Below are 9,792 nucleotides of genomic sequence, written 5' to 3' on the forward strand. Positions count from 1 at the left end.
CACATGCAAATCTCTGGGAATGGAATGGACACCTGCAGTTCTTTTTTTTATTTTTTAAGATTTTATTTATTTGACAGAGATCACAAGTAGGCAGAGAAGCAGGCAGAAGGAGGGTGGGAGCAGGCTTCTTGCTGAACAGAGAGCCCAACGCCAGACTCCATCCCAGGACCCTGAGATAATGACCGGAGCAGAAGGCAGAGGCTTAACCCACCGAGCCACCCTGAATAATGTTCTTACAAATTCCTTGAATAATGGGTGCCTGGGTGGCTCAGTTGGTTAGGCGACTGCCTTCAGCTTGGGTCATGATCCTGGAGTCCCGGCATCGAGTCCCATGTTGGGCTTTCTGCTCGGCGGGGAGCCTGCTTCCCCCTCTTTCTGCCTGCCTCTCTGCCTACTTGTGATCTCTCTGTGTCAAATAAATAAATAAAATCTTTTAAAAAATGCTTATGTTCTCAATGGGGAAGGCAAGGGGCACCTTTGGAACACCCGTGAGAGGGGAGACAGGCACAGCATGGAGGGAGTTTGGGGGCCACTAGAGGACGCTGTTGCTACCATTCTGAGGGCCGCTGGGAGAAGGCATCCTGCCTCCAGAGGCCTCTTCCCAAACCCTGAGGTCTAAAGGAGCCTGTCATCCACATTGATCCTGCCTGTCATTCCCACAGCAGAACATGCCGCTCTACAGCTCAGTGATGCCCGGGGAGAGAGAGAAGGCAGAGGCTGGAAGACACCCTCCTACTGGGAAATTTGTCATTGAAGCATGGCATTCAGTACAAAGAGGGAAGGGCAGGAATGTTGGATGCACAGGAGGATGGACAGAACATTCCTAAAGGAATGACAATGGCCCTTACAAGCCAAAGCACCAGGCAGTTTCAGAGACACTGTAATATCTACATTAGCAAGCAGGATGGAGCCCTAGGGCCCCTTTTATCCACTAGGCACGATAGGTCTGATGCTCAGGAGTCACAATACATTTAGAGGCCTATGAAAATGTTTTCGTTTCTTTTAAAATCAAGAACAATGACTACAATCCAGCTTTATACCAGCATACTTGTATAGGAGAATTTTTAACATTTGTGAGGGAGGAAGAAGGCCAAGGAAGCAAAAGTGCCCGGAAGTCACCACATGGGCCTGATCAAAGTTACTCTGTGCCAGGCAATGTTTTACAAAGTGGCTGATTGAAACCCGACCCCCGGTGACAGAGGTATGGTTATTATCCGCATTTTGCTGATGAAGAAACCCAGGCACTCCAAGGTGAGTACTTGGCTGGGGTGGCACCATGAGGAGGCAGAGAGCCTGGGACTCGAACCCAGGTACTATGTTTCAATGGATAGTTTCCATGACACTGTGTCTTCTGCAGCTGGTCTGGGGTCTGCCGCTTCCCATCCTTCCCCAGGCTGTGGTCCTGCTTCTGGGTCATCCTCCACTCTCCCTTTCACATGGATTTGGGAGCTTGGCTTTGCATCTCTGAGAGGCCCTGGGGGCCTGCTGCAGCCTTGCTTGGCGGGTCTATCTAATGGGCACTGGCCCCGGCTCCCAGGCGCACTGTGGGCTGGCCTGAGCCACTAACTCCATACCTTTGGCTGCTGTATTTCTGATGGCCTTGGGGCCATGTTGGGGTCATAGGGCCCCCAAAATCCCTGCCCTCTGGATGGCTCAGAGACCTCCAACTCTGAGAGGTCACCACACTTGGAAGAAGGGACCCAGAATAATGCCACTGAACACAGTGCTAACAAAGACAAAACATGAACTACAGGATATTCTGGCCACCGGAGATCTTGGGGGCCAATGGAGGAGCAGGGCAACTCTGAACGGAAAATCCAAAGAAGCACCCACTCCATAAACATTCAGCCTGGCTATCCCAATACACAATTACACACACACACACACACACACGTATGCACACACACCCATACACACACACACACACACACACACGCATCCCACAGTGTCACCAGGTGAAGTTAGAACAAGCCAAAGTGATCCTTCCCGAGTCCCCCACTTACTGGCCGCACGACTACAAGCCTTTTCACCTTTGTGAGCCTCCGTTTCCTCGTGGGCTAATTCCAGTCTTTACCAGGCTGGTTTGTTTTGAGGATTACATGAGATAATGTATTTCCAAGTGCTAGGTAAATGCTAAAATGCTACACAAATGGTTCTTCTTATTAAGACAATTATAGTCTGCACCGAACAATTTAGTGCTTTTAAGCTATCTTGTATTTTTTACTAATTGCTTTGTGAATTAGTCTTATCTTGCCACAAGACTGCCTCTTCCTGGAGTACCATGTTCGTCCATGGCCCCGTGGGGCTGGCATAGTTCTGGGCGCTGGGTTGGAGATGCCCTCGCCAGCCTATGTGCCTGGCAGCAGGCTCTGCGAGCCTCATTCTGCGGCTCAAGGGCATGGATTGGTCAGTCGTAGCTCTGCTCCCTCCTTGACAAGGCTTGCTAATTTGCAAAGATGATGGTGATGGAAGGATGCCCTCTCTTGAGCACCAATGACCGGCAGAGCCCTTTTTGAGCACTTCCCAGACATTGACTCTTTTGATGCTCACGAGGAATGCATGAGAAAGTACTATTAAGATCTCTGTTGTAGAGATGAGGAAATGAAACTCAGAGAGGTTAAGTCACTTGCAGAAGGTCACCCCAGCTAGTGAGTGGTGGAGGAGAGATGTGAGGCTGGGTGTAGGGTCTGTCAGCTCAAACATCGTGTGAGCCAGGGAGAGGCATTTTGGGCAGAAAGCCCTCTGTGTTCTTTTGAAATCAGAGTGTGCAGTCATCTGAAGGTTAGATGGGGAGATGGCTGACTCTGAAGTTGGCCAGTGCTCTGGGGAGGAAGCAGGGAGACAGAGCCTTCGCTGGAGGCTTGCCCCTGGCTCTGGTTCCCACTGGTGGAGTGGGTTCCTCACTGGGGGAAGGCTGGGAGCAAGTGGTCTGCTGAGTGGGGTGGGTGTTGTCCCAGGAGGAAAGTGGGTGACAGAGGTTCTGAGGGGTTTTTCAGCTGTCATCAGGGAGGCCCTCCGCCTGGCGGGCCCCACTGGGAAAACCCAGAGGGATGGAGTTGGGAAGATTTTGTTGAGTTTTCTGGGTCCCCAAATGAACAAACGGTGAGCGACACAACGAAGGCTGGGCCATTCGCCTCCTGAAAGAGGAGAAGGATGACGTCTCTCTGTCCTGCTCAAGAAAGCTTCTGCCCAGAACCGCCCTTCAACCTACCAGGAGTTAGCCCCTATGTTGGATTCCAAGGGAGAGAGAAGGAGTAGGAAAAGATGGGGCTTGGGTTGATCCACATAGGATAAAGATTTGCGACCACCCCCACACCCCAGGGCTGTGAGTGACCGGTTCTTGAATGCAGGAGCCCGGGCAGCCCTCCTGGGCGCCCTCTACCAGGTCCTACTCCAGCAGAGAGCCACAATGTTGCAATGATGGGTTTAAGGACCTGCTCGCGAGAGACATAAACATTTCTGGAAGACTGCTGTCCAGTACTGCATCAAACAGACCTAGCCCCCAAACCTAGCCTTCCTGAGTATGGCCTCAGTGAGAGGCTGAAGGGAACAGAACTGGCTGGAGGGCTGCAGGACCCAGAAGAGGAAAGATGACAGGAGGAGACGGAGGGCTGGCGGAGAAGAGGTCTGCTAGGTGCCAAGGCGGTCCTCCTTGATTCAGAACTGTTTCCTTCTCCTCCTCAATAACTTGGTCATCGCAAAGACCTTTTATAAGAATGTGGAGGGACCTCCTTGCCCCTGAATGAATGCGCAGGATCTAAGTAACCAAGGCAAAGTTCCCATAACAGGTACAAAACTAAGAACCCAGACAAGGCTCTGGGTCCTTCAGGCCAGGGTAAAACAAAGAGAGCCTTCTCCTGGTGCGGCCACTAGGGAGACCCATGGAGTGTCCTCTCTCCTGCTTCCCCTTCAACTCCTGGGGTCACTTGAATCACTGTCTTCCATCCACCATCCCTTACCCAAGCCTGGTCCCCAAGCAGAGACAGTGTTTGCTTGTGGAATGGATTCAGTTTAGGTCTTGAGGGATCACAAGGGTTGGGGCTCCGCTCTGTGCCATGTTGCGGCAAATAAAGGTCACTTTTGCCCCCTTTCACCCCAACCTTGGGCCAAAAAAATCCCTCCCAATTCTCCAAGCCCAGGGTGATCCCCCAGCCAGGGATTCACATGGCCAGCAGAGGGCAGCAGAACACCCCCCCAGGCCTTCTGGCTCCAAAGGTGATGACCCCAGCCCCAGCCCCAGCCCCACCCCCTAGGGGCATGCAGGTCTGACTTTGTTCTCTAGGAATCAGAAACCCTGAAGGTCAGGTGGGGGTGGGGGCAGAGGTGTTTTTTGTTTTAGTTCATTCTCAGATTTAATATTGGGACCTCTCTCCTGTAAAAAAAAAAAAAAAAATCGCAGATGCTTCCAATGTTTTAAGTAGTTTTTGTTTTGTAATAATGCTACTCAAATATGTACAAACATAAAACTACCTGTGAACTCCTTATACTGATAACTCCCATACAAAGATAAACAGAAATGAAAATTCAGATTAAAAGAGAACAAATCTACAAACGAAATCCAGGTTCAAAGTAATCTGCGGAATGTATCACATGTCCTGCTCAAGCCTCCTCCCGAGCCATCGGACTGGGGCCCTGAAGTCCTCGAGTAGGATTTATCCTCTGTTTGTGATGGGATAACTTCCTTCTTCCACCCTTCCCCGTTTCCAACCAGCTGGAAACATCCCAAGCACAGCACGTTGTGATGTCATACAGCCTTTGCTTGGCACCAACTCTGTATGTCTTTATCACGTGGTCAACACTGCCTCACTGGCATGCGACAATCAAGTCAGTATTGTCACCTGTGATTGTAAATACACATAGGCAAATACAGACACTGGAATTCTGCGTAAGACGTAATTTTAAGGTGGCTGGACACACACCAGAGCACATACCAAAAAACCACACCACTGGCTGAGAACTCCCAAACAGCAAGAACAGGGGACGCCTGGGTGGCTCAGTCGGTTAAGTGTCTGCCTGTGGCTCAGGTCATGATCCCAGGGTCCTGGGATCGACTCCAGCCTTGGGCTACCTACCCCCCAGGAAACCTGCTTCTCCCTCTCCCTCTGCTGCTCCCCCTGCTTGTGCTTTCTCTCTCTCAAATAAATAAATAAAATCTTAAAAAAATAATAATTTATTTAAAAGAGATGGGTATTCAGAGCCCCATGTGATGAATATCATCTCCCCCAAACTTTGATTTTTACAGATGAGCATGAAAACTGAGGAGAGCTGGCTTAGCCAGGGTTGCAGAGCCAGTCAGGCTGGGAAGGCTGAGAGCTCTGGGACTCTCTGACCTCGCACAGTACCACCTCCTGCAAACACACACCAGCAGCCCCTTTAGGCTTGGCTCAGGGAGAGGAGCCCTGGGGGTTCTCTTAGGGATTCATCATTGCTGTTTGGGTGGTTCCTTGCAGGTTGCAAGCCGCCATCTTGCGAAATCTAGAATATGAAAGAAATCGGATAAATACAGTCTTGGTGTAAATGAAAAGAATTTGTTTAAAGCCCTTCCAGGCTCTGGGGTCTAAAAAGAAGGCCTGGCCTGCACCTTTCTGAATGTTCTCATTTTCTGTCTGTGTATATATATAAGCTTCCCAAGTCTTTTGGTTATTGAGGACTTATTGGATGCTCTTTTCAGGGCCTGGGGAAAATAGGCCATCTCTGTCCCAGCTCCAGGGGCAGGTTTTGAAGTCGAGGTCTAATAACTCACAAAGGGTTCATGGATAGAATTCGAGGGGTTTGAGAACCTGAATGGTAGAAAACTACAGCTTTATTTTCCCTAGCCTGTGACTGAAAAGTTAGTACTTAATTAAAATGTAAATACTGGCAACCAACAGATTAACAGGAACAACAGCTGGGATTCTGCCAGAACCTGCAGTCAGACATTCTCACAGGACCATACCACAACAGCAGGTAGCATGACATATTATTAACACTTGTCCCCACTTTGAAATAATATTAGATCTGACGCTATATTATGTTATTTGATTATCAAAAAGGAACATACACAGGGTTTCTATATTAGAAGCATTTTTAAATATTTTAATAATGGTCTCTCAATATAATCAGTTCATCTGCGGGAAGCAAATCTGCGGAGAGTTACATTGACCTCAAACTGGGCACGTCCTGGGGTTTGGTATGTGTGTTTCCTCTGGCAGCATCGAAGTGGACAGTATTATCCCCCCTTTCACACATGAGGAAGCTGGGAGGTGCCTAATATCACACCCTCCACAAAACAATAAATATGTCGAGTCCTATGATAGACACAGGGAGAAAATGAGGGCAGCCCCATGTCTAGGTCTGCTCACGACGACTGTGCTCCCATGTCTGACACCTCTTGGACGCTCAGTTGATGTTTGTTGAATTACTGGATGAGGAGACATCCAGTAGCTCCGCCGCGTGCTGGGTAGGAAAGGCTTCAAAGGGAAAGTGAAGGTTGGGATGAGCCCCAGGGTCTTGGGAAAATGCCCACTCATGTAAACCAATCACGGTACTCCGTTGCCCAGGTCAGTTTCAGAAAGGGCTTGTCACGTAGTTTTGGCCCATGAGATGCAAGGGAAAGCCCATCTAGGATTAGTTCTACCTCTTGACATTGGAATGGGAAGCAAGGACACTTGGAGCCGCTGCAGCCACCTTGCCCTCATGAGGATGGCAGTGATGGTCAGGGCCCTTGGCTCTCAGTGATGCTATAAACCCTGAACTGAATGGCCCAAAGCTTCCTGCCTCTGGACTTCTAGTGAGGGGAGATCACAAGGGTGGTTATATTTAAATGTTTGAGTTGAGTTCTCTGTCCCTTGTAGTTAAAGGCATCCTAATGATGAGTGTGTCTGCACAGGGAGGCAGGGGCCTTATCAGGAACAACTTCCATGTCATTCTAAGGAGCTTATGGCTTATCCTTAGAGGTGATCATGTGGGTCGGCAGGGTAGGGGATTAAATGATTGGGAAAAGGGACTGAGATGGTGTGACTTATACTCTAGAAAGAATACTTTGGAGGCAATGTAGAGGACAGAGTAGTGAAAAATTGGTTAATAAATAAAATGATAAAATAGTGCAAATATGGTTAAGTAAGGAAACTGGGGTGGGGCCTTATTCTGCCCTCAGCTTGAGGAAAAAGAGAAATAGATCAAGTAAGCATGTTAAAATTAGAAATTTGTTGTAGAGCTCAACTTGCAGGGGACCCCAATCTCACACACCTCACAGAAGACAGGCTGTTGGGGCTGATACTTAGAATGGGGACACTGAAACCCTGCCAGGACCAGTGAGGCCACCAGCATCATTGAACACAGGGACTTGTTTGCATGGGGCCATCACAGTTTCTGGAATTTTCTCTTCTGGTACACACTATTCTTCGAAAATTGATCGACTTTCTGACTTAAATGGTTACTCTTAATGAACCAGAATATTCCCCTTTTTTTTCTAAATTAAAAAAAAGCTGGCTAGGTTTGGGTGTGTGGGTCTAGTTTGAGGCCTGTCCTGGGGACAGAGGTGGTGCTTGTGGTGGACAGAGGAATAGCCTGGGAGTCAGAAGGCCCCATTCTGGCTCCTGTTTCTGTCCGTATCTGGCCAGGCGTCCTCAGACATACCTCGTCCCCTCTCAGCGCTGCTGTGTCCTTGCCTGTGAACAGTGGTGTTAGCTCCCCGTTCTGTGTTCTTTCCTGATCCCCACACCCCTAGACTCTGACAACCCCTCCCTGGGCTGCATATTTTACTTGCACTGGTCCTTCAGAAGGAGGGTTTGGGATTCCTTAGAATGAAATATATCATTCTCAGTCTTGGGGTTGAGGCCAGCAGCCAACCAAACATTCAGTGTTGATAAAGCCCCTACTATGTGCTTGGTACCCTGTGTGAGGAAGCTTCCTCAAGAAAAAGGTAGGCTCCACTCTCCAGTGGTTGCCAGAGACCTATGTGCACGCACACACACATGCACATCTGCACAGAGCTGCATGGGACCACACATGCACACATACAGACACGAAGGGGTGGGAGCAGTAAGTCAGGTCCCGTGGTCATTCTGAGAAGGGGGGACATCATTGGTTCAATGCTGGACAGTTCATGAAAGCTTCCTAGAGGGAGGGAGTCAAGTTTTTTGCCCAAGGATGGTAGCTTTTAGCTGCTGGTCTGTTAACCACCATGGACTGGACTGTAGTCCTCCAGATACTCACATGGGCAAGTCCTAAGCCCCAGTACCAGAGAATGGAACTGCATTTGGAAATAGGATCTTTAAAGAGGAAATTAAATTAAAATGGGGTCATTAGGGTAGGCCTTAATCCAATATGACCGCTGTCTAAAAAGAGAGGATTAGACACCGACACATATGGACCGAAGATGGTATGAAGACATAGGGAGAAAAAAGCCGTCCGTCGTCAGGCCAAGGAGACAGACCCTCTGAGCCAAGTCTGGTACGTTGGGGCAGAGACTTGACAGATGAAGTACGTGCTCTTCTAGAGCTTTCCTGCAGGGGCAGGAGGGGAGCAGGCAATGGAGAAATAAATAAAGCAGCCAGGTAAGTCCAGACCGAGATGTGGCCTCTGAGGGAAGCCAGCAGAGGGTACGGATGAGGGAGACGGGGGAGGGACAGGGACAGGTGTCGGCGAGGTGGTCAAGGGGCTGCCACCCTAGGGATGAGGACTAAATAGCCAAGCTCAAGAACATTCTAGAGGGATATCACAATCCGGAGCAGGGGCATAGAGGTAGGGTGTGCTGTGGTGATTGAGAACCCCCCTGGCTGTGTTGGGTGTGCAAGGATACAGGGGGATGAGATGAGCTCCTTGAGCCCTGGCAGGGACCCCATCACGCAGACCCTTGTGGGCTCCAAGAGAGTCTTGGGACAAAATGGTTTAACTTTCACATTTAAAAGATCAGTCTGGGGATACCTGGGTGGCTCTGTCAGTTAAGAGTCTCCCTTTGTGTCAGGTCATGATCTCAGGGTTGGGATCGAGCCCCGTATTGGGCTTCTTGCTCAGCAGGGAGCCTGCTTCTCCCTCTCACCACCCCTTGCTTGTGCTCTGTCTTGCTCTCTCTCAAATAAATAAATAAAATCTTAAAAAAAAAAAAAAGAATTGAAAGCAGAGACTTGAGCAGATACTTGTACGCCACATTCAAGGAGCACTATTCACAAGAGCCAAAGGTGGAAGCAACGCAACAGAAGGTTGGATAAATGAAATATGATGTATCCATACATTGGAATGTCATCCAGCCTTAAAAAGGAAGAAAATTCTGACCCATGCTACAACACAGATGAACTCTGGGGACATTTTACTGTCCCCAGGTGATATTTTACTGTCCCCCAAGTGAAAGAGCCAGACCCCAAAGGACAACGGTCATGTGATTCCACTTTCGTGAATACCTAGACGGGGCAAAGTCATAGACAGGAAGAAGAGTGGTGGTTGGTGGAGGGGGGAGGATGGGTGAGGGGAGAGGGGAATGGGAGTAGTGTTGCAGGGGTGCTGCGATTCCCTTTGGGAGGGTGAGAATCTTCTGGAGGTGGTCATTCAGTTTTAGGAATATACTTAATGCCCCTGAACTTAAAAATAGTTAAAAATACTTAAAAAGTAGTTAAAATATTCAATTTTATGTGTATTTTACCACAATTTTAAAAGAAAAGAAAGAGCAGTCTGGTTGCAGCTGGCGTGAGGAGTGAGGCACAGCCTGGAAAGGTGGGCAGGCCACAGGCTTCCCAGTACTGCATGCCCCACCCCACCACCAACCCGTGCGCCCTGCCCCCCCACAGGATGTCCATTCTAAAGCTTTCCCAAGCT

This window comes from Mustela lutreola, chromosome 9 (assembly GCF_030435805.1).
Source record: "Mustela lutreola isolate mMusLut2 chromosome 9, mMusLut2.pri, whole genome shotgun sequence".
Lineage (NCBI taxonomy): Eukaryota > Metazoa > Chordata > Mammalia > Carnivora > Mustelidae > Mustela > Mustela lutreola.